Source organism: Notamacropus eugenii, chromosome 2 (assembly GCF_028372415.1).
Source record: "Notamacropus eugenii isolate mMacEug1 chromosome 2, mMacEug1.pri_v2, whole genome shotgun sequence".
In the NCBI taxonomy this organism is placed as follows: Eukaryota; Metazoa; Chordata; class Mammalia; order Diprotodontia; family Macropodidae; genus Notamacropus; species Notamacropus eugenii.
The window spans coordinates 268,707,879-268,733,644 of record NC_092873.1 but is presented as its reverse complement, the minus strand read 5'-3'; the positions used below and the strand labels follow the sequence as shown (position 1 = coordinate 268,733,644).

Genomic DNA, 25,766 nt, shown 5'->3' with positions numbered 1-25,766 from the left:
CCAAGCAACATTAAGTCAAAACTGTTCCATCACTTCCATAGGCCTCTTGCTCTACAAGTCAACCATAGACTAGAGGTGGATGGGACCTTAGACGTCATCTAAACTAATATTCTCATTTTGTAGAGGAGAAAACTGAGGTTCCCAGAAGTTAAGCGTTTTACAGAGAGGAAATAAACCCCAAAGGATTTAAGACTTGCCCAAGGTCATACCTGCACTAGCAATAGTCAGAGGTAGGATCTGAATTCAGGGCCTCTGACTTCAGAGACAGCATTTTTTCCACTGAGAAAAACTATCTAATAACACGCTATCCAATAAAATAGCTAACATTTATATGTTGTTTTAAAGTTAGCAAATCATCTTACTAATGTAATCATATTTTATCCCTCACAGCAATTGGTGTGAGATAGGTGGTATTATTATCATCCCCATTTTACAGATGGAGAAACTGAGGTCAACAGAGGTTAAGTCACTTGCCTAGGGTCACACATCTATGAAGTATCTGAGGCTGGATTTGAATTCAGGTCTTCTGCATTCTAGATCTGGTACCCTATCCACTGAGTCACCTAGCTGGTCTAGTTTCTACCACCAAACTTCTTGTAAACATTAACAAGGAAAACATGCCCTGATGTTTCCTAACTGGGCTTAGGATCTAACTAGAAGCTTTTGGCCCCATAGCTTTGGGTGCAAAGTTGTTACTGCTTTGCTGGCTCTTTTAGCCAGCATATTTCATAGAGTCATAGATTTTGAGGGTGGGAAGGAACCTCTGAGACCACCTAGTTCAGCCCTTATCTGAGGCAGAAATTCTCTCTACAATATTTTTAGCAAGTGTTGTTCAGCTTGAGGGAGAGATGGAGAGGAAATTTCTAGTGAACGAGGTAGCCTGTTTCAGTCTCAGACAGCTCAGATTGTGATCAAGTTCTCTCTGTTGAGGCTAAATTTCCTCCCTTGAAGTTTCTACTCACTTGCTCTGATATTGCTTTTGGGAGCAGAACTCCAGCCTACTGTCTTCCTTCTAATGAACTTGTACTATCAAAGGATGATTGTGCACAGAAAGTGGTATAAATATTCCTTCTAGTAATACTTTCTATAAAAATCACTGTGCATTAAATATAGCAAGCATGTTAGAAATATTTGTTGGATTTAATTGAACAAGAATTTAAAGCAACTTGTGAAGCACTTGAAAAGTTTGTGGCTCTATTGGGGATTCCTTTTTGAGTTTTTAAGGGCAAAGGGGGGAAGAGCTAGTCCGTTGCTTGAGCCCCAACTCATTGCATTAGTGTCTTCCATCAAGGTTCGAGGTGCTTTATCCCCCTGGCTGTCCTTGAAGAGAGACAGTTACCATTGCTGGCCAACACCCCAGTGGAGGGATGGAGAGAAAATGAAGGAGAGGGAGGAAAGCAGCTGATCAGAGGTAGACTGGCAATAATGTAGATTGTCTCATAGTTCCTGTTGTAGTTTGTCCTTCATTCTCGAAGAGGATGATGACATTAGGAAGGTGATGCCATGACTGGCAAGTGAATTGGATTTAAGTGAGGCAGGGCTATGCAAAGTCACCAGCCTCACCTTCTCCTCCAGAGCCATCTGGGTCCAGTGGCAAGATATAGATCAGGACAACTGGAGATGACCCAGGATATAGTGGAAGATCTTGGCCTTCTTATGCTAAGGTCTTTCCCAGGTGTCAGTTTAAATGAGACAACACCCATTCAGTGGTGAAGGCTAAGTAAGATGTGTGTGTTTGTCCTTCATTGCCAAAGAAGACCTGCCATCAGAGAAATAATGGCATGACTTGCACTTGACTTTGTTTTTTGAGAGAGGGAAGGCTAGGTAAAAAATAAGGCAAAGAATGACCTCTTTTACCTAGTCAAAAAAAAAAAATCCCCCCAAAAACCCCAAACTCAACATTCTAGGAGGGGAAGACTCTCAGGGTTTCTAGCCAAAATAGAAACAGTTTCTATTTATACTCACTAAGAGCCATCCCGGCGCAAACAATAACCAAGGGAGGCTTGGGATGGGACCTATTGTTGGACAATCAATAAGAGCTACAGTGATTTGGGTTTAAGGCATAGTCCTTAAGAAAGAATTTCTGGTGTTCTATGGATAAGTCAACATTGTTCATTTATAACTTTACTGATGTAGATATATTTTCCCACTATCCTTTGGGTGACCTACAGTTTTGATTCTGAGATTATGGTATTTTACTTCTGATGATAGTCATGTTGTATTGTATAACTCATAAATTAGTTTTTTGTTTCCCTAAAAATATTTCACAAGGTGGGAAGAGGAGAAGAAGAAAAGAAGAAAAAAAAGATGATGAAGACAAAGATGAAAAAGATGAAGTTGAAGAAGAAGATGAAGACAAAAATGAAAAAGAAGATGAAGATGAAGAAGAGGAAGAAGAGGAAGAAGAAGAGGAAGGAGATGAAGATGAAGATGAAGATGAAGAAGACAAGGAAGAAGAAGGAGGAGGAGGAGAAGGTGAAAAAGAGGAGGAAAAATAGAATGAGGAAGAGGAGGAGAAAGACAACAAGAACACAACTACTTTCAAGAAGGTCACAACTACCATGTTAAAATTTAATATGTACTTTAAAATAATTAACTAAGTGATATGTTACAGTCACGGTGTCATAGACAATGCAGATTCTCTGTTTTTATTTGTATAAAGATATTTTCATGTTTATTGCTCTTTGACAAGTTTATGAGAAAAAAAAGAAAAATCTAAAACCACACAATTTCCTAAATGTAATATAGTCCACTCCCTTCCATTCCATCTATGAATAGACGGAAGTATGTTACTAACAGAGGATCTATGATTGTATGAATTGTGCTCAGGAAGTGGCATCAAAGATATCAAAGAGATGTATGAAGGGAAAAGGAGGTAGGCCAGTAACATAATGAAAATAAAGGAAAACAAATGAATAGCCTCCAGAGCAGCCACCGTGGATAGAGCAAGTGGCCTGGAGTAAGGAAGACCTGAGTTCATATCTAGCCTCAGACACTTGCTTTAGTTTCCTCACCTGTAAAATGAGCTGGAGAAGGAAATGGCAAACCACTACAGTGTCTTTGCAAAGAAAACCCTAAATGGGGTCACGAAGAGTAGGACAAAGTAGGACATGACTAAAGTGACTGAACAACAAAAATTAACAGCCCACATAATCTCCAATATACATTCATTTACCATAATATTAAAATATTATTTTATAATGTTTATATAATATATAATAATATACTATTAATATATAATTTAAATAATATCTAATGTAAAATATTATAATAGCATATCTAATATATATATAATAATAGAGAGGATTCTTGGGGAGGTGACTGAGTAGGTCAGAAAACTTTTGGCTCTCCCAATTTCCTCCACAAAGCAAAAAAAAGATAGAACTTTGCCTCAGAGTAGCAGAAATAAACAGGGAAATAAAACACAACACTGTTATCCTCCTAAAACAATTTGAAAAGACCCCAGGAAAGACCCAACCTCCAGGGGTGGAGGTTTTGTCAGAGAGAAGTGCAAACACCCCCAGGCCCACTCTGCATAGTCAACAAACAACAGCCCTGGGGGCAGCTGGGTTGAAAGGCAGCCTCAGCCTTAGTAACTATCGTCTAAGCGACATTGTGGGGGTCTGATGGGGAGTAGCAAAAAACTGAAGGACCTTCCTTTGTGGAGGGATGCCAAGCACAGCTGTGCTGACCAGACGCATCCTGAGCTCTGGCTACCGAAAGAAGGAGCTAGCACACACCTGGTGAGTGCTTACAGGAGAGCAGAGTCCCTGGTTTCAGTTCTGAGGTAGAGAGGATAGCAGTAGTTTACAGCAATCAGAGGGAACCACAGGGAGCAAGATCATTTGTGGGACAGTGTGGCTGGGGGCCCTAGCTGTAGCTTAGGAGTAGAGAGGACAGCCCAAAGCTGGACCTGAGACAGACTTCAGAAAATAACAGGAGGAAGGTCCTGAAACTTGGGATATCATTCCTCATAGCTTGGGACTATAACTTCATTACACCAATACCTGCTAAAAACAAAATAAAACAAAAAATGTGAATAAAAATGAATAAGCAAATGAGAAAGATCTCAACATAGATAGTTACTATGGGAATAGAGAAGATCTGGGTTCTTATTCAAAGGAAGATATTGGAACTTAAAAGAACCCACTCTTTCAATAAGAAATATTGAATGGTCCCAAGCACGAAAGGAAGAACTTTAAAAGCTCATTAAAAATCAGAGACATCAAGGAAAAACTAGGGGAAGCAAAGTTAGAACAATCCAAGAAAATCAAGAAAATTATGAAAAGAAAGTCAACCAACTGGAAATAGAGAATCAAAAACTTAAGGAAGAAAATAATTCCTTGAAAACTAGAATTGGGCAAGGAGAAACCAATGACATTCTAAGACACCAAGAAATCATAAAACAAAATTAAAAGAATAAAAAAATAGAAGAGAAAGTGAAACATCTCATCAGAAAAGCACATTGAGGAGAAATAATATAAGAATACCCAAAAATTATGACTAAAAAAGAAAAAGAATTATTACAAGAAATTATCAAGAAAAATTACCCTGAAGTTCTAGAACAAAAAGACAAAGTAGACATAAAAAAAAAAAATCCCTGATCACCACCTGAAAAAGATTCCTGGAGGAAGATTTACTGGAATATCATAGCTAACTTTCAAAGCTTTAAGGAGAAAGTATTGGAAGCAACAAAAAAATAAACCAATTTAAATATCATGGAGCTATAATAAGGATTATGCAAGACCTAGCAGCTATTACACAGAAGGATCAGATCATAGGTCTTAGAATACTCTATTTTGTAGAGCAAAAGATCTGGGGTTACAACCAAGCGTAACTTTTCCAGGAAAGTTAAGTATAATCCTGAATGAAAAAATGAAAACTAAGAAACTTGAAGACTTCCAGATTTTCATGACAAAAAACCCAAAACTTACAGAAAATTCAACATATAACATTCAGGAGAAATATAAGGTAAACATTAAAGACCAATTAGAAGGGACTCAGTATGATCAAATTTTTTACTTTGAATATGTGGAAATATTAGCAGTACTCTTGTGACTGTCATCATTATTTGGGTATTTTGAAAGGAAAGCGTGGGCTGAGTATGATGGGTGATTCTGAAAAAAATAAAACTGTAGGGAGAGATTAAAACGGAGTAATTATCTCATACAAATGAGGTATAAAAAGAAAAACTGATACGGAAGAAGCTGGTAGGGGGAGGATGGGTAGTATTGGAACTTTACTTTCATTGGGAATGGATTAAAGAAGAAACAAAACATGTATCTAGAAGGGAAGAGAAGTCTTCTAAAATTCAGAAAGAAATAAGAGGGCAAGGGAATAGAGTGGGAGGAGAGGATAAAGGAAGATGTCTTAGAGGAATAGGTAGGCTAAGAAATAGGAGGGCAAAGTAACTGCCGGACGTAAAGCAGAAGAGTGAGGAGGGATAGAGAAAATAGGGTGAGAAGGATATTGAGGAAAAATAGGAAGGAAGAAAACGCATAAGTAATTGTAGCTTAGAACTGGGCAAGGGGATGAATGGGATGAATTTGCCCATAAAATGGAAATGGATAACAGATTAAAAATTTGAATTTAACAATATGTTGCTTTCAGAAAACATAAAAATGAGAGATACACACAAAGATAAAATAAAAGGCAGGAGCAGAATTCAGTATGTAAAAAAAAAAGCAGGGATAATAATCATGATCTCAGACAAAGTTCAAGTTAAGAGAGATTTAATCAAAAGTGAAGACAATCTCAGATAGGACATGATTAGGTTGGAATGTTGCTATGAGGAATGATGAGCTGGAAAGACTTGGACTTATGAAGGAAGATGCTATCCACCTTCAGAGAAACAGATGATAGGAGGAAATGAGCTTAGTACAGTCTTACAGTGTATGTGTGCGTATGTTTATAGATATCCCTGTATATGTATCCATGCTTAATTGTAGCCTTCTGCAGGTGGTGGGGGGAGGGAGGGAGAAAAACTAAGTAAAAAGTACGTATACCGCAAAAAACAAAAGAAAAACAAGGAAGTCGGGCAGCTTGAAAATAATGTATAGTATTTATTATGTAGGCTTTTTTGAAATGGAAATTTATTGTTTTATATTGAATCCTCTTAAAATTTTCTGTATACATGACAAATTTTTTCTTTTCTCATTTTATACTTAAGTTTAAAATAAAAAAATTTACCAAAAAAAAATAGCTATAATTTATTACTATGTGCTGGATACTTTGCTAATTGCTTTTCGAATATTACCTCATTTGAACTTCACAACAACCCTGTGAAGTAGATGTTACTATTATTCCCATTTTACAGTTGAAGAAAGTGAGGTTAAGTTCATGCAGTTAGTAATGGTCTGAGGCCAAATTTGAACTCAGGTCTTCCTGACTCTAGGTTCAGAGTTCTCTCTACTGAGCTACCATTTGACATTAGTAAGAAACCTCCCCAGAGTACTTTGGGTGAGCCTGTGTAGAGTTATCAAACACTTCATATCTTCAATACTCTGAAGGGGATTAAAATGTAATTGGGAAATATTTGATGAAAATAAATTAAAATACAATAGAACACAGGTAATGTTCGTATGTGGTTTTCGAAGTCAATGTGCAGCCACAGAAGTCCTTACATACAGTTTAGTGACCTCCATTTCTATTTGAGCTTGATGCCATTGGTATAGTGGATTCCTGAAAGAACATGGACCAGAGTATCCAGGAGGAGAAGGTATAGACCAGTTTTAATCTGCACTGTCAGAAGAAGTGGACCCATAGGTGAGATCAGAGATCCATCAAGGTTGAAATAAGGTAGATAGGATTATCTTGGTTTAGCACTTCAGGGTTAGGGACCATGTTGGAAAAATATTATGTTTTGATTCTTAAAATCTGGCTTCAAACACTCACTAAATGTGTAACCCTGGGGAAAATTACAACTTCTGTCTGCCTCAGTTTCCACAACTGTAAAATGGAGATAATAACAACACCTACCTCCCAGGATTGTCTTTTGAGGATCAAATGAGATAATATTTGTAAAGTGCTTAGCACAGCATATAGTAGGTACTTAATAAATGCTTATTTCCTTCCTTCTTTCCTTGTTTTCTCCCTCACTTCTTTGGTGTCACCTCACTATAAGTGAGCACCAGAATAGGCCTTAGCCTAAAAAGGCCAAGTTCTCCCATTGCATCCTTGGCCATCTCCAGTCATCCTGATGAATATCTGGTCGCGGGATCCAGATGGCTCAGGAGGAGAAAGTGAGGCTGGTGACCTTGCACAGCCTTCCCTCCCTCAAAACAAAGTCAAGTGCAAGTCATGTCATCATTTCTCTGATGTCATGATCTTCTTTGAAAATGAAGGACGAACACAACAACCCTCCCTTCTTTACTTTCTTCCTTCCTTCTTGTATGAGATCTTGTGTTTTCAAGGTGTTCTGTAAGTTTCAATCTATGATTTGCCCTCATTCAAACCAAGAGACTCAGAATTTTACCTCAGGACACAGATTCCACAGAGCAGGTGAGTGTGACTCACCTCAGAAAAATTATTGATGACATAGTAATTACCACGCAGGGTCATTTCTTACCATTTGTCATCTCATCACATTGCCAGGACAATCTCCTCTCACTTCTTCCTGTCTATAAATCATGATATAGAAGGCATCACAGGGTTATTACCAATGTGCTTTGCACTTCCTAGAAATGTTGACAAAGGAGAAGTTTGCCCCATCTGAAGGGGGAATAGAAACAAAGGATGGAGAAAGGGTAGGAGTTATTGGCCCCAGGTCTGGGGGCTGGGGAGGGAAGTAGTAGGAGGGAGTCAGGATATATTTTTAGCCTCTCTGCAGATGAATCACTGGAGCCAACTTGATCAGAAAAAAGAGAAATGCTCCTCCTTTCCCCCATGATGTCACAGAGGAAAAAATGACAGGTACATTCCTTCCAAAAAGATCGCTTACTTGGAGGACCACAAACTTTAACTGTGTACACAATGGCTCATTTTGGAAGCATCTAAGATTGTTGGGGGGTTTTTTGCATGTTGTCTCCATCATTTGAATATGAACTTCCTGAGAGCAGGGACAATGTTTTGCTCCTTTTTTGTATTCTCAGTATTAATATTTAGTGACTGAACAACTGACCCTATGTGCATCTGTTGAAAGCTAGAATAAGCTTCCAATTGTGCTGGAGACAAGAAATGTGCCTGAAACCACATTCAAGAGTTTTACCTAAATGTCACTCTTGGGCTTTCAAGTTGGGGAAGAAAGAAATAGATTCTCTGTTATTTCCAAATGGCATTTCAGCAAATTATTAACATAAAGAGTCCCTGTCTTCCTCTGATGAGCAGTGATTCAGCTGAGGACTTTTCTCCTTCCCATCTGCCTTGCTGTTTTAAACATAGCTGGAAACCACTAATTGGAAACCACTGGTCATACATCTGTTTTCCTCTGGCTTCTGGGAGGAGAGAAGGAGCCTGAGTACATTCAATGCCTACCCTTACACTCCATGAACACCTTTTGTATGAAGCCTTCCAGATTCAGAAGAAGATGATTTGGGACAGCACTGTTTTGTAACCTTGATTCTCTTAGAGGTCACCTTGAGAAAGAGTCACTACTGAAGAAACATCCACCAGAATGCTGCATGTGGAGTCAGACTTGGGGTCAGATTCAGACTCTGACCTTTACTAGCTAGCTCATCCTGGGCAACTCACTTCTCTGAGCCTCAGTTTCTTAAGGATTAAAAAAATAGCGCCTACCTCAGATGAATGTTGTGAGGCTGCAACCAGATAATCACATAAACCACATAAAGTGCTTCATAAACCAGAAATCTAATCAAGTTAACAAACATTTATTAAGTGCCAAACAATGTGCTAAGTACTGGAGATACAAAGAAAAGTAGAAACAGTCCTTACCCTCAAGAACAAATGGCACACTGTGAACTACCAGTATGATGTCAGGCAATCCCGGTTCTTCGGATTGGGCTTGTGAAGTGATTACTTTCAGCTACATAAGAGTAAATCTTCATGCAGCATTTCCCCCGCCCCCCCCCAGACTAACCCTTCGATTTCATTGTTAAGGGAAATTCCAATAGCAATCAGTACAATTAATAATGTTAAAGACTTCTCTGGGTACTCTTCAATTAATAATGTTAAAGACTTCTCTGGGTACTGAAAAGTTAAATTACTTGTTCAGGATCATAGCCATTCTGAGAGGAGAGACTTGAAGACCCAGGTCTTCATGATTCCAAGGCCAGCTTGCTATCCAGTACACCTCACTACCTCTCAAAAAACATTTTATGATTTTCAAAGAGCTTTCCTCCCAGGGATCTTGTGACATGGATCATGTAAGTATTATTTTCCCTATTTACTTCATGGTTGAAGGAGCCAAGACTAAGAGAACACATGGCTAATGGGTATCAGAGGCAAGGGACTGACCTTAGGTTTCTCCAGACTCTAGATCCAATATGCTTTCCATCACAATAACTGCCTGATAACCATGAAGTCCCTTCTACCTCTGACATTCTGGGGTACTCTGGCCAACTCTGATCATAAAGACTTGATCTGGGAGACAGAAACAAACCAGACTTTCCCCATAGTCTTTATGATCTCCATAATGCATCTGGGGAAGGGACCAAAAGTTGAGAGTAGTTCCTACCAGTGGCAAGTATTCCTATGTGTGTTTTCCAGTGGGAAGAGTTTGGGTCTGGAAAGGTCCTTAGAGATCACTTTGTTTAACCCCTTTCATTTTATAAGTGAGGAATTTTTCCAAGGTCACACAATAATCAGAGGCAAGAACTGAACATTGAAGCCCTCCAGCTCCAAATTCAATCAATACATTTTCCCCTACAAGTTCATAGGTCATAGGTTCAGAGCTGGAAGGGACCTTGGATTCCCACTCCCTTATTTTACAGGTGAAGAATTAAGACCTAGAGAGGTTAAAACTTGTCTATGGTCACATAGTCAGTAGCCAAGCTAGGATTTGTCATCAGATCCTCTGACTTCAAATACAACTTTCCGATGATGTACCAAGATGATTCTAAGATCTGTTCTTTGATTGTCTAGTACAAAGTCCATTTTTCTAGGCCATTCCCCACTTGGGATCACCAAAAACAATAGGAGTTAGGCCAAAGCAAGGAAAAGAGCTGACAGTGGGAAGAAGGAATAAGGTTTCACTTTGAACCCTCCTGTGCCAACTTGCAGCCACCTGCCTGTAAATGATGCCACCTGACCCCTGTAGAATGGACTATGTCCTGTTTTGTAAAATAAATAGGTAGGACAGAGATAAGCACCATATAAATAGCACTAGCACAGGAAATGAGCAAAGTAACATGAAATGGTCTTTGCATGCAGACTTGACCTGGGAAGAATGTTTGCCAGCAAATCCACTTAACTCCTAAGTCCCAGGGCTGTCAATTTCTTGACATCTTCCCCTCACCCACTCATCCACCAAGGATAGTGGAAGTGAAGAGTTCTATTTTATTAAAATCTTTTCCCCACTGAGAATATTAGCTCTTTAATTTTGTAGATTTTCAGTGCTTTTCTTCTGAAAGATTAAAATAAGCACTGCCCTGTCAAAGAATTGGAAATTGAGGGGATGCCCACCAATTGGGGAATGTCTGAACAAGTTGTGGTATATGAATATAATAGAATACTATTGAGCTATAAGAAATGAGGAGCAGGTGGACTTCAGAAAAACCAGGAAAGATTTACATGAACTGATGCTGAGTGAAGTGAGCAGAACCAGGAGAACTTTGTACACAGTAACAGTCACATTGTGTAGTGACTAACTTTGATGGACTTGGCTCTTCTCAGCAATGCAAGGATCTAAGACAACTCTGAAGGACTCATGATGAAAAATGCTTTCCACTTTCAGAGAAAGAACTTTGGAGTCTGAATGTAGATGGAAGCATACTTTTGCTCTCTTTTTGTTTGCTTTGTTTCTATTTTCTCATGACTGCTCCCCTTGGGTTCAATTCTTCTTCACAACATGACTAAGGTGAAAATATGATAATAAAAAAAAAGAAGTAAGGACTTCCCATCCAGAAAATTAAGACACATTGGGCCAATTTGAATATGGTAACCCCCAGAAAAATTGTGAGGAAATTCATCTTTAGGGGCCCTGTTCTCTCATGTCATCCTCCCCATCCTTGATTTCTTTCCTTTCTTTTCTTTCCTTAGAGCCACATTCTTTTTTTATATAGCATTTTATTTTTTCCTAATTACACGAATTTTTAAACTTGACTTTAAAAAAATTTTAAGTTCCACATTTTCTCTCTCCCTCTCTCACCTCCCCCCTCCCTAAGATGGTAAGCAATTTGATATAGATTATATATGTATAATCATATAAGACATATTTCCATATTAGTCGTGTTGTGAAGGAAGAAAGATCAAAAAGAAAAAAACACAAAAAATAAAGAAAGTAAAAAATCATCTGCTTTAATCTGCATTCAGATTCCATTGGTTCTTTCTCTGGATGTGGACAGCATTTTTCATCATGAGTCCTTTGGCATTGTTGTGGATCACTGTATTGCTGAGAATAGCTAAGTCATTCATAATTGATCCTAATTATTGTTACTGTGTACATGCTCTGCTTGTTCTGCTTGTTTCACTTTTCATCAGTACAAGTAAGTCTTTCCAGGTTTTTCTGAAATGATCCTATTTACCATCTCTTATAGCTTAATAATATTTCATTACATTCATATTCTACACTTCTCTGCTGGGAAAATATCTACTCCAACTAATTCACACTAAGATGTTAGTGACAAAGTGATACCTAACCCTGGAATCTTGGAAAAGGAGATAGTAGAGATGGGTGAATACTTAGCACATAGCTCCTGATGGTATTTATCCCTGGTAGGGCAGATATGGGGTTGCAAAATAGCTTCTCTATATCCCTCAAACCAGTTCACCCTTGAGGACTCCTTTGACATTTGTGGGAATTGCCTCCACCAACTCAAATTGCAACCTATTTGTACTTTAGTAGAGAAGATTTAGAAAGTTTCTCAAGGCACACAGTTTTGGGGGTTGTTCTTGGTTACATAGCTAATAAGTGTTATAATAAGTGGAATTTGAACTCAGGAGTCAGGAAGATTTCAAGCTGGACATTCATTCCATTGTTCTCCTCTGTCTTACCCCACATCCCACCCGCACCCTCCCATCAATTGACAGACAACTTATTCCACCTAAAAGACCAGCTCTGATCTGAAAGACCCTAACTGGTAGATGGGAACAAATCAGCTTCTCCCCATAGTTTGAGGTCCTTTCCTACCAGAAATCAGAAGCAGTCAACCCCAACAAGGGCCAGATAGCAGCTCTTATATTGAACTTTTCCAAGGCCTTCATTACCCAAGGAGACCCTTTTTTCCTTCTGTTTTCTCTTTTCCCTTTTACTTACTATACAGTATGAAGCATTTTCTCTTCAAAGACCTCCCCCAATTTCTGCCCCCTTGGTACTATAATAACGCTGATTACTAACTTATATGTAATCTTAAGAACTCTCATTTCTATATAATGTTAAGAATCGCTAAGTTCTTCCTTCACAACTACTCAATGATTGTAGGGTTATGATTATTTTCACTTTATAGATGAGGAAACTGAGGCATGAGGGTGGAAAGTGACTTGCCCAGAGCCACATGGCTAGGCTGAGATATAAGCTCAGCTCTTCTGAATTCAGGGCCAGTGCCTTCCCTGCCTGTCCCCTCCCCATCCCCACTTTTTTTTTTCTATCACTGATGGGTCACTTACTTTCTCTATGTCATAGCAAAATACTAAAATTAACAAGTACGCCAAAGATTGGGAAAAGGTTGGGAAATAAGCCTCTCTGAATCTAGATATTTCCCAATTCATTTCCAAATTTGGCTTAGCCAGACATGATAATTGTCTTCAAATATTTGAAGGAATGTCATATGGAAAAAAGGTTAAGCCTTATTTTGCTTGACTCTAGAGGCCCGTGGGAATTAGGAACAGTGGGTAGAAGTTACAAAGATGCAGATTTAGGAGTAATATAAGGAAAAAACTTCTTAATAATTGGAGCTATCCAAAAATGGAATGGAACTGCCCCAGGAAGTAGTGGGTTTCCCCTTGTGGGAGATTTGGAAGAAAAGCCTGGACCAACACACTTACCAGATACATCATAGATAAGATTCTTATACATATAGGGTTAGACTCCATGGGCACAGGTGTCTCTTTTAGCTTTGAAATTCTGTGATTATTGGTGAATGGGTAAATTAGTGGGGAGGTGACACGAGGAGAGGGGAAGAGGATAGGGAGCATTATTATTATTTTGTGGAGACAACTACGGAGAGATTCGGTGCCTTGGTTACAGAATGACTTGGTGCCACAGGAGGAAGTGAGAAAATGCCCCCATGCTTGCTGTTTTCAACTCTATATAAATGTTGCGTGCTTACTACAATTATTATTCTTGAATGACAATGAACTATATATAGTACTCAGACATACCAAAATTACTAAATGAATCTTTTCTATGCCTGTCCTTCTGACTTAGTAACTCAGTGAGAGATATCCTGGGAAAGTCCTTGGAGTCTATTACCCCAGGTCCAACAAGTACTGCTTGTTTGCTCCTGGGCAAGTTAATTCACCTCCCTGGGTCTCAGTTTTCTCATATGTAAAATGGGGATTATTATGATACTTGTACTACTAATATCAGAGAGTTGTGAGGAAACCTTGAAGTACTATGGAAATGGGAGTTATTGTTGTTCCTTCTTTTCTTGGGCGGCAGTCATAAGATACTCTTCCTTTCCAGCTATTGTAGTCTTAAAGTACTACATAGGCTGAGTAGCAACTATGTGGGTCTCAGACTTCGAGGCCTAGAGGCAGAGACTGTATTTGTTTTGCTGTTTTTCTGGTGTCCCCATTGGTGTTGCTCTGAGAAATTGGGACGTGGCAGTCTCCAAACAAGCTTCTAATCACATAGAACTCAATGGAGGAAGAGCATGGTGGAAGACAGGGCAAGCAAAAACATTTAACCAATGAGGAACTTTGGAGGAGTAAAAGATGCCATTAAGGAAATATATGAGAGGAAGAGTAGTTGGGTTTTCATGTGGTGAGGTCTAGGGATAAAAGGTTACCTCTATGTTAAGAGAAGTCAGGGAAAGACTCTGGCACTTTGGGTAGACTCCTTATCCATTCATGGGAGGCCATAGATAAGAGTGAAATGGGATGGGTTGGCATGGATGGATTGAGATCTGCACAGATCTATTTGAGTATTTGATATCCATAATACCTGGTATTTAGTAGGTACCTAATAAATGCTTGCTGATTGATTGATAAGCTTCACAGAGGCCAATGAGGTTTCCATACAAAGCTCAATATTCTCTTTTTGTAAACCATTAACTAATGATAGACTCACAGAGCTAGAATGGACCTTGAGGTCATCTTGTCCAAAACTCTGCATCTAGGCATGGCCCCACTGAAACCATCTATGATTCATGAACCATGGAAATGAGTTCAGGGTCTCACAACTCTCAGTATTCAGGCCAAATCCTTCCTATCAATTTTCCTCTAATTTTGCCCTCAGTTTAGAGAGACAATAGTTAGCAGTTCATCACCCTTTAATATTTCAATCAATGAATCATGAATGACATTTATTAAGCTTCCCTCTAAGTTTTTTTCCCTCTACTGTTTAGTGATCTAAGTTCTGCTGGGTTTGGCTTTTTTTCCCCTTGCTCTTTTCATTGTCATTATTACTTTCCTCCAAATTAATACTGGCAAGAAGGTTAAAAATCCACTCTGCAGAAACTTAAATAAATGTGTGGGCATGTAAGTTTATAGATTCTAATTGGCCCATTACATTTTCAATTGATCCATCCCACACTTGGGATCCCACCTGGGATGGTGTACTCTGAGGTAATTAATCAGTGTCATTGCCCTTCAGAAACACCTTGTAAAGAGGGTCCTAGTTCACACCAGTCATTTGATTTCTTTACTGTGTGACTTCAGGCAAGTCAAAACATCTCTGGACCTGATGACCGTGTTGGACTAAATCAGTTGTTAACCTGGGATTCATGAACTTCAAAAAGATTCTAACTGTATTTTTTACACAATTGCTTTTATTTGTATTTTCTCATATATTTTATTTTATGCATTTAGAAACATTATTTGGAGAAGGAGCCAATAGGCTTAAGAGCCCCTGCATGAGAGGAGTCTGGGTTCTGCCAGTCTATGGTTCCATTACTCTTTAGACCTACCTGTGAGACTGAGCTCCTTCATTGGTGACCCAGGAACCCAAGTGTGCTACTTTATCTAAGGAGAGCTGACCTTGAGTCTCCTAAGCTTTGATACTTTATTACAGTATGGGGATGATTTAGGAGAGAGTGGAAAAGATCAACAATGAATTCAATTCAATTCAATCGTATAGCAAACATTTATTAAACTCCTACTGCGTTTAAGTCACTCTGCTAGAAAGTCAAAACCAGAACAGACCCTGCCCTCGACAAGGTTCCATTTTAATAGAAGAACACAACTCGTACACAGAAAAGATATATATTAGTAATTTGAGGAAGGAAAGAAATGCTAATGACTGGGGGAGAGGGTGGTGAAAATGAAGGAAGGCATTATAGAAGAGGTAACTCCTGAGCTGAGCCTTGGAGAAGGATGGGTTTTTTAAGAATTAGAGGTGAGGAGGAAGTACATTTAGAGCATGGGATTGACTTGCACAAATGCTAAGGGGCAAGAGAGAGAATGTTGAGTTTGGAGAATAGCTAGTAGTATAGTTTTGCCAACACAGAGTACCTGAAGGGAAGAAATGTGAAATAAAGCTAGAAAGGTGGATGGAAGCCTGATTGTGGAGGATCTTGAATCACAAACTGAGGAGTTTGTATTATATCCCAGAGTCAATACTCACTTCAAATTTGATCCGATTTTGCCTGTGCTTTAGTGAAATTATTTTGGAAGTTGTGTGGAGGATGGGGAGGAGGGAAACTAGAAGTAGGAAGGTCAATTAGAAGGCTGCTGCAGAGGGATCCTGAAGGTGGAAGAGGCCATCTTGTCCAACTCATACCTGAACCCAACAAGTGGTCATCCACCTTCAAAGTAAATATCTTCAGGTAGGGGAAACCTACTATTTTCCCTTGTTAGAACGTTTTTCTCAACCTCAGATCTGTATTTGCCTCTTTGAAACATCTCACCATTACTTTTAGCTTTGCTCTCTATGGACATGAAGACAAGATTTCTTCTTCCAAAAGAATATATCTCATAGAGAATACATATACAAAAAAGAGGGAAGAGAGTGGCAGGGCGGGGGGAGAGACAGAGAGACAGAGAGACAGAGAGACAGAGAGAGAGAGAAAGAAAAAGAGAGAGAGAGAGAGAGAGAGAGATCACAGAATCACAAATTTAGAAGGGAAAGGATCATTTTTTTTTTTTACAGTTGGTGCAGCACAGTGAGTGAGAAGAATGATGAAATTAGAGTTACAAGATATTAAGTCTCAGACAATGACTAGCTGTGTGACCCTGGGCCAGTCACTTAACCCTTTTTGCCTCAGTTTCCTCTTCTGTAAAATGAGCTGCAGAAGGAAATGGGGGACCACTCCAGTAACTTTGCCAAGAAAATTCCAGATGGGGGGGTCATGAAGAGTGGGACATGACTGAACAACAAATTCAACACCCTCATTTTATTGAGGAGAGGTTTAAGTGATTTGCTGAAAGTTACACAACCAGTCTAGAGGTGGGAGAAGAACTCAGATCTTCAGATCCCAATCCCAGCATTCTTTTGGACTACAGAGTTCTCTGCCCTCAGATGATAAAAGGTTAAAGATGATGAAACTGAGCTAGCTGAGTAAGCTGTCCTTTGGAAGTTTGTAGATCTAAATACAACATGCAACTGCTTTCAGAGGCTGGGCAGTTTCTGTTCTCAGGGTCCCCTCCCCCTCCCCTTTTTGCTACAACAAACAAATAGAGGTCAAGACAGCAAATATTTTTCATCATCTTGACTTCAATTCATTAATCAGTGAAGGATGTGTCCAGGCTGGCATGAGATCATGACTGATCATTGATTGATCAGTGGTTCATTTGTTTTCTGTTCCCATGACCTACTGTCTCCTTTGCTTGGTCATTTCTGCTTCTCAGGTTCTATTTTTTTTTTTAGGTTCAATATGCTTTATTTTTTCATCTTTTGTTGAATGAATGAATGAAAAAGCATTCATTAAGATTCAGTATATTCCAGGCCTGTTTGCATGGGATTTGGTGGTGGCTGTTGGTTTACATCATCTCACTTCCTAAAGATTCCCTCCTCCTTCTTCTCAGAGAGCCAAGTCTCCTAACAAAGATTAAAAGGGCTGGGGGTGAGCTGTTGAATCAGTCCGGCACAACCTGCCCCTTAAACGCAAATGACAGATATGCAGTATTCCGCACACATAGGCCCCCACCTCAGCCACAGGCCCAGGCACACAGGACAAGTTGGGCCATTATAATGGCAGCCTTCAGGCTGAATGCTCCTTAATTAGAGAGTTAGCCGAGTGTCCGCGGATGAACTGGGGAGATCGGGGATAGAGGACAAGCAGGTAGGTGGGCGGGCAGGTGGACCGGCTCTTGGAGTGCCTGCGGGAGCAGCTATTCCACGCGAGGGCCCCGGCGAGCGCCCGCTTCTCCAGTCGGAGCCGCAAAGGGCAAGGCGAGGTCATGGAATGTAAATGTTGAGGGGTGCGGGGGAGGGAGGGGTCCCGCAGGCGCGCGCCTCGGCAGCCTCCCCAGGGGTGGGGCCGGGGAAGCCAGCTCGGGAGCGCCTGCCTGGGACAGTCGGAGCTCGGGCCAAGCTGTCCCAGAGCCGCACCTTCGCTGTCCTCGGAGCTCCTGGGGAGCGCGCTGCGCCGGGCCGGGCCAGGCGGCGGAGCCGCTGGCCACGCGATCCCCTGCCTCGGAGGATGAGCGGATCCGGCCCGCGGAACCCTCGGCATTCGGCTTCCCGCGGCAGCCCCCAGCCCGCTCTGTCTCGGAGATGACGGGTCCGCAGCCCTGAAGCGAAAGCCGGGGCGAGGGAAGCGTCCCCGGCGCGCGTCCGGGAGGGAGAGCCGGGCTGCGGGCGTGGGAGAGCGAGCGGACCAGCGCAGCCTGTCCTCTGCTCGGCGCCCGGGCTGCGGCTGCTGTTCCGAGGGCTCCCGACCTAGTCCCCGCCGCTGGAACTGGGCTGGCCCCGGGCAGGACTCTCGGAGGTTAGTTTTAACCGAGTGGAAGCCTCGGGGCTCCGCTCGGGCGCTGCACTTTCTTTTCTTTCTTTCCTCCTCTTTAAACAAAGTTGCCAGTCTCCGAAGGCAGGGCTGAAGCGGGGGATTCCCGCAGTCCTCGGGAAAGCCCTTGGCCGGCCCCGATAGCCCCGGGGTGTCGCTGCAGTCGGGAAGATAGATGCCCAGCCGTTCGTACCGAAGCATCCCTTGCCCATGCGGCGGCCAGAGCTGGCACTTTGTCTGGGTTCACGGGGGCTTGCTAGAGGCATGATTTAGAGCGCAGGCGGGAGGGGAGCGGGGACGGGGGCTTCTCTTTGCCGTGGTCCTCAAAGTGTCTGTGTAGCAGCCCTCGTCTCCTGTCTACTGGGGGGTTGCCAGGGTTTTTGTTTGTTGTTTGTTTTTTAATCCAATGCAGCTCCGAAGGTGGGGGTAGGGGTGGGGAGGGAAGGATGAGACGGATTGAAAAGGGCTCCGCTGGAAGCTCAGAGTTTGGAGGAGGCAAATGTCTTTACTAATCTCTTGGAAAGTTTGCAAAGACAGCGAGGGAGCCTGCCATGTAGCTGTTGACCACGTTTGCTGCTGCTGCTTCTTTGTTGAGGACAAGAATGAATATATGGTTGTGTGGGTCCCTCTCTGTCTGGAAAGGGAGTGGGGGCTGCTCTGAAGACGGACTAGATCTGAGCCCATCTTTCCCAACAGTTAAGCAACTGACACTTCCACGCCTTTGGAAAGTTTTCAAGGTTACATAGTATCCCAGATGGGAAGGTCAGCTTGTCTAGAGGCATATAACAAGGTTCATGGGTTCTGATCAGGCTGTTTTAGGGGTGGTAGGTGGTGGAAATTGTGTCCTGGAATTTCGTTCTGGTAGTTAATTCATCTGCTAGAGTTAAAAAATAAAAGGGGAGGGGGCAAAAGAAATTTGTGCTTTCTTTGGATCCGGCTGAGCCAATGAATTTATGCAAATCTGTCATTTTGGTTTTTTTTTGGAAGAGGCTTTTAAATCTTGACTGGTATCTCCCAGGGTTGCAGATCTCTCCAAGAAAAAGAAACAGGGTTATCTAGCTTTAAAGAGGGAAGGTCAGATGGAGAGTTGATGTTACCCCTCCCTCTTTTCTCTAGCGCATTCATTAAAGCAGCGATTGAAATAAGATCTGGGAAGACATGGGAAGGACCCCACTGCCAAAATCAGGAAGAGTGTGAATTTTAAATTGAAATAATTAACTCAGAAAACTACTGTGGAGTGAGTTGTTGATTAGGCAGCTGAAGTCTAACATGCTAAGGAATTCTATTAAGTATTAATGATCATATTAAGCGGCTTGTTGTTCAAGAAGTCCCACCCCCAACTTCCAAGGAATTTAACATTCTGGGCTTTAGATTTTCAGGATAATGAATTGAAATCCATATTCTCAGAATTCAAGGGGAAGCCCGTTTGGGAAGTGAATGCTAATCCTCATAACTTTATACTGCCTGAAGTATAATCTAACCGTAAACTGTGAGGTGGGATTACTAGCATTTTAATCACTTGGCTAGACTTTAGAAGCCTGCTTAAAATGGAGTATTCTTAAAGGTATACACCTTTAATTCTAAGCTCAAGTAAAGCTCAACTTTTTTTCTTTTTCTGTTTTTTTCCCTTTGTAATCGCATCTGCCCTTTTTGGCAATTGTGGGGATCAAATGGGATATTTGTTTATTTTAAATAATATTTTATTTTTTCTTCAATTGCATGTAAAAACAGTTTGTAACATTTGAAGCTCTGCTTTTAATATATATGCTCATTTAGAAACAGTGGCTGTATTACCTTTTCTAGTTGCTGGGGAGGGGGGAAATAAAAAAATAATTGAAATTTCTGTTGATTTTAATTGGGACTCACATTATTTCATTTAGGTCTCATGACCACCCTGCAAGATAAGGAATATTGTCATTATCCCCCTTTGACAAGGGAGGAATCATTCAGAGAGGTTTAGCTAATGTTTAAGAAGTCTTAGGGGCTAGATTTTGAAGTAGAAGGGACCTGGGTGTGGGAGGGGTGTCCATCCAGTGCAATCCTGTCTTTTTTGCATATAAAGAAATTGAGATTTAGAGAGGTTCTTTAACTTTCCCCAAGTTATGCTTGTAATAAGTAGAAGAGCTGGGATCTGAATCCAGATCGCTGGACTCCAAGCCTATGCTCTCCTCAACTGCACCCCCAAGACTGAAAGGTACCTCTTCCTGATTGCAGGTCCATCCTTTTCTCCACTGTGTAGACAATGATGGAAGTCACAACCTCTCTGGGCCTCAGTTTCCTTAACTGTAAGAAAACAAAAACAAGAATAAGGAGGGTTAGTTTTGCTTTCTATAGTCCAGTTCTTAAATTCTATGAGTCTTTGAAATGTAAGTTCTCTTTCCTAGAAGTAAAGGATTAACTAAAGTTCATTTCCAGAATAAAAAAGGGTAATAGGAGATATTATATTCAAGTGTGTACATCACTAAGCCCTAGAGTGGAAGGATAATCATATTTTCTCTGTAAACATCCCCTTAAAAAAAGAGGGAGATGTTAAAACAGGCAGATGGCCAACCCAACTTAACTCTCTTCCATTTCACAAGCTAATGCGGTAAAGCTAGCAGGGTTGGCTTGCTTCTACAGCTATTTCAAAACCAGGTCGTTGGCCAGTGTCGAGGTGGTAAGTAGTTCCATGCTTTTGACAGGTGTCGCCCTCCTTTGTTCTTAATATCATTTGTGAGTCTTTCAGCCTTCTTCTGGGTCTCTTTCTTTTTTATTCTTGTTTCAAGATTTCAAGCCTTTGGATCTTTGTATATTTTCCAACGTCTGGAATTAGAAGAAGCCAGAAAGATCTTTTATAGAATCTGTTGGTCTTACATCACCCATCTGGTTGACACAGGGTTCACCACAGACTCAGAGATGAAATCTTATGTCTGGAGTGATTCGCCTCAGTCTTTTTGTCCTGCACTGGCATGTTAGGCTGATCCTTGTGAAGTGTTCAATAGTTTTTTCCTGGTGTTCTTGATTTGATGTTTTTAGTTTTATTGTTTCCAGCTAAAATTTTCCCCTCCTAGGGTGGAAGATATGATAAATGAGTTGGCATTCCATCTTAGAAGTGGCCATGCCTGAGGAAGGAGGTGGAGAAGGAATCCCTTCTGCTCTGTGGGATATTTGAAGCAAATAGAAAACAAGTCTTTTGATTCTGATCATGGTCATTATTAAGGTTGTAACCCTTTATACATGATGAGAAATTAAGAATGGGGTCAAAGAATTCATCAAAGAAATGAATAGGAGAAAAGGGGCTGGTCATGGTAAGAGTGTGAGCTAGCCTGGGCAGTCTGCATGCTCTACAGGGACCCTCATGGTGTCTACAGAATCCGTGGAAAGAAGGCATCCAGAACTTTGGATGGATATTGTTGTGGTGTTTTTGCATTTTGTTCTGCATTCTCAAAGAGGACCATGACATCAGGAAGATGATACCAAGACATGCAAGTGAATTGAATTTAAGTGAGGTCAGGCTGTGCAAAGTCACCAGCCTCATTTTCTCCTCTGGAGCCATCTGGGTCCAGTGGCAAAATACAGATCAGGACAACTGGAGATCACCCCACTATAGTTAGCAACTGTCACAGTGCTTGGCACATAAGAGGTCCTAAATAAATGCTTATTGACCATCTGTGCCTGTGCCCTCCCTGGGTCTCCTAATTAGCAATGAGCATCTTAGTCTGGAAATAAGGCTCCCTCAGAACCTCGGGAAGAACTTATGGGAGGCCATGGCTCAAGGATGCACAGCAAGAGTAGGTTTGGATCTTACATCCATTGACGCCTTTGTTATTGAGAGCTGAGTTACCTTGGGTCAAGGTTTTAGTTGGTCAACAAACATTTATCAAGCACCTACTATGTGTCAAGCACTGCAGGTAAGCACTGGGGATACAAAAAGAGACAAAAGACAGTCCCTGCCCTAAAGGAGCTCACTATCTAACAAAATCAGGAAAACCTCAGTCCTTTTTCAGGGCATATTGATTATGTCACTCTGGCCAAGTCATTTGGCTTCTCATGAAGGCCTAGTTGTTGTTCTGCGTTCATAGAGGTGTTGTCACTCTATCAGAAGCATTGTCAAATTCTCAAGGGTAGAAAGAAATAAGTGGGTTTAGCACCAGAAACTTATTTTACTCAAAACGAAGTAAGTAATTAGGTTAAAATGAGAAAAGCTAGTTAAATTCCTATTGAGGGCTTTAAATGTCTGAAAATGGAAAGCCGTATTGTTCTGCACCGCAACATTCTCTGGAATTGTGTGACAGCATTGGTATATTGGAAAGAAATACTAGATTGGAGTCACCTGGAGCATCCAGGATAAATCCTTTAACCCATTTGAACCTCAGTTTCCTTGCCCAAGGCAATAGTGGAAAAAGCCATGGATTTGTAGTCCAAGGACCTGGGGTCAAATCCTAGTTCTGCCACTTACCCTCTGTGTGGCCTTGGGCAAGTCAATGAAGCCTTGGTATTTTCATTCCTAAAATGAAAGGGCTGGGCTTGATGACTTCTAAGTTTCCTTCTAGCTCTGATTCTATAACTTGAAATGAAAACCTTTTCTTTGAGATACAGCAATGAATTGTTCCCTTTCCTCTTCTTTCTCCTCTCTCCAATCCCCCCATTAATGTAATCACAGAAGGCCCAGGCATTTTGATTGAAGCACCAAAGTAAAGTAGGTGTGAATAAATCTTCAGTCAGTTTGAAAAAATCAGAGGGGATTCGGGTCATCTGATGGAAGCAGATTATGCTGTGTGGGAGACATCTTGGGGCTGACTGAAAGAACACTTGAGGGACTATGTGCAGCAAAGTAACCCAGTTTTGACTCAGGTGACAAGCCAGTCTAAAGTGATAGAGGAGCTTCAGCCAAGCCCCTTAGAGGATATAGCTTAGGGTCTGTGGAGAGGGAGCAGGAGGGAGAAATGCCAGGGCCATGTGAGTTAGGGAGAGTCATCGGAGGTGCCCCTGCTGACTAGAGGCAGTAGCAATGGCTCCTGATTAGTAGAAACTGATGACAGAGGATGTAGAAAAATAGTCAACCAAGGCCAGTGACAGCTTCCAGAAGTGACTATCCTCGAGGCAGAAAGAAGTACAGGCTGTGGACTCCAGAAAGACACTAATGCTTGGACATCACTGGAGAGTTACACCTAATTGGAACTTCATGAGGAGTTGAGGAAAGGAGAAAAGGGCTCCCAGTAACTGGGCTGTGTTGACCACGTGTGTAACTCAATACCCAGGACTCTTAAGTTTGAGCCCACTTTCCCCAGGAATGTTTTGTGTGCAAAGGTGAGAGTGTGCCCTCCGTTTTTTGGGGGGGGGGGTGGGAATGATGTTTTTTGTTTTTTTTTAACAACTGTCTTTACTTATACTTGTTTACTAAATATCCCTTTTAAAAGCTAAGTAAGCCTGACTGATAAGTCTTTGAAGATCATACCACTGGGGGCTCATGAGCAATAGTACTGGAAAACGCTTGTCCCTCAGGGTTCCCCACCCCTGCCTTACCTCTTAGAGTCTTGAGAAGTAATCAGTGTGTCTGTGTGTGTGTATGTGTGTCTGTGTCTGTGTGTGCGTGTGTGTGTATGTATGTGTGTATGTGTTGATGTGTTGGAGGGGAGTAGGAATGGACCTGTGATTTGCAGGTAGCTGGATGTGCACCGGATAAAACCCGGGGCCTGAATTGAAGAAGACCTGTTAACGTCTGGCCTCAGACACTTAACTAGCTGTGTTACTCTGGCCATATCACTTAACCTCTCTCTACCTCACTTTTTTTATCTGTAAAGTGGGGATAATAATAGCACCTACCTCCCAGGATGGTTGTGAGTCTCAAATAAGGTAAACACTCTTGTACAGCACTTTGAAAACCTTAAAGAGCTATATAAAAGCTTTATTATTCCATCTGTATAGTGAGCACCTGTCGAGAAAGCTCCTGGTGATACCATTATCCCAACATTTTGTAATTTCTATCCTTGGTTGCTTGGGACATTGAGAGACTGTGACTTGCCCAGGGCCACAAAACCAGCATATCAAACCCCAGTTTTCCTGATTCAAAGAGGTTTGGCTATCTACTTTGCCAGGCTATCTTTTCTCTACATTTATAGACTTTTATTTTTAAGCCTCATCACTGGCTTGAAGGAACTTATCTTTTCAGTTGACTTATTCATGTTTGACTTGAGGAAAAGGCCCCAACCATCATGATTACTTAATTATATGATTCAGAGTCTGCTCTTAATGTACTTTAGTTCAGTCGTATCCAACTGTTCATGATTCCGTTGGGGGTTTTCTTGGCAAGAATCTTGGAGTGGTTTGCCATTTCCTTTACCAGCTCATTTTACAGATGAGAAAATTGAGGCAAACAGGGTTAAGTGACTTGCCCAGGGTCACATAGCTAGTAAGTGTCTGAGGCTGTATTTGAACTCAGGAAGATGAGTCTTCCTAACTTCAGGCCTCCCGCTCCATCCACTGTGCCACCTAGATGCCTGAGCGAGGCTTCAGGAGAGTGACAAGCTCCTGCTAAATGACCATCTGTTTGGTATGTTATAGTGGCTATTCTTTTAGGGTCACGAATAGGACTAGGGGTTTCTTCTAATGTTGAGATAACTGTGATTCTATAGGGGAAGTGTGAAGGAAATAAATGTGTGTGTATATACATGTATATGTGTATGTGTACGCACACACACACACATACACATATATATAAGATTTGTATAATGTCTTCTCAGCAGGGTAACTAGGTCATGAAGTAGATAGAGTGGGGGGCCTGGAGTCAGGAGCACTTGAGTTCAAATCTGACCTCAGACACTAACTATATGAGGCTGAGCAAGTCACTTAACCCTCTTTGCCTCAGTTTCCTCATCTGTAAAATAAGTTGGAGAAGGAAATGACAAATCACTCTAGTATATTTGTCAGGAAAACCCTAAATGGGATCATGAAGAGTCTGATGCAACAGAAAATGACTGAACAATGTGCCTGGCACTGTGCTAAGTACCTGTAGTGTATCCTTATAGTGGAAATAGCTCTGGATCTGGGGTCTAGACTTGTCTGGTTCTATCACTAGCCCGGTTCTGGTGTGACCTAGTCAAGGTATTTAACCTCTTGGGTAAGTTTCCCCTTAACCTCTCTAGGCCTTACCTTCTCCTTCCTGTAAAACAAGGAATTTGAAGTAAATGATCCCTAAGGTCCATTCTAGCTTGAAAATTCTGTGATTCTATGAGCTTTAACCCTTTTTTGTTGGTTTATCAATGTTCTTTTTTAGAACAGGCATTTCCTAAAGTCCCCTTCCCCCATCAGACTCCGTTGTAACTAGGGAAAGCAAGCAAATAAAACAGGCCAGTAAAGTCACTGCAGCTGGTAATGGGCACCACCGTCTGATCCTCCGCTGCTCGCTCTCAGCTCAAAAGAGCCCCCATGACTTTCACTCACAGGCTCATTCCATTCCCTGGCATTTTTGTGGAATCTGAATTCAAGGTGTGCTGCTCTCCAGGGCCTCTCTATTCTCCAGAGCTTATTCACTGATCTAAACTCTTCTGCCTTTATGATAAGAGAAACTCAGTCCTGCCTTCGTCTCTTCAGAGGCACCTTCAGCGTTCTGTTCGAAACCTGCTCCCT

General features: G+C 41.3%; 1 protein-coding gene across 1 annotated transcript in view; it reads left to right on the top strand.

Annotated features, from left to right (window-relative positions):
- Positions 1–18,016: 18,016 nt before the first annotated feature.
- The window catches only part of BCAR3 (BCAR3 adaptor protein, NSP family member), a 166,036-nt gene continuing 158,286 nt past the window's right edge, over positions 18,017–25,766 (top strand). The window contains exon 1 of the mRNA XM_072644034.1: positions 18,017–18,143. The gene's annotated coding sequence lies outside the window, so the exon portion shown is untranslated. The remainder of the gene's footprint in view (positions 18,144–25,766) is intronic.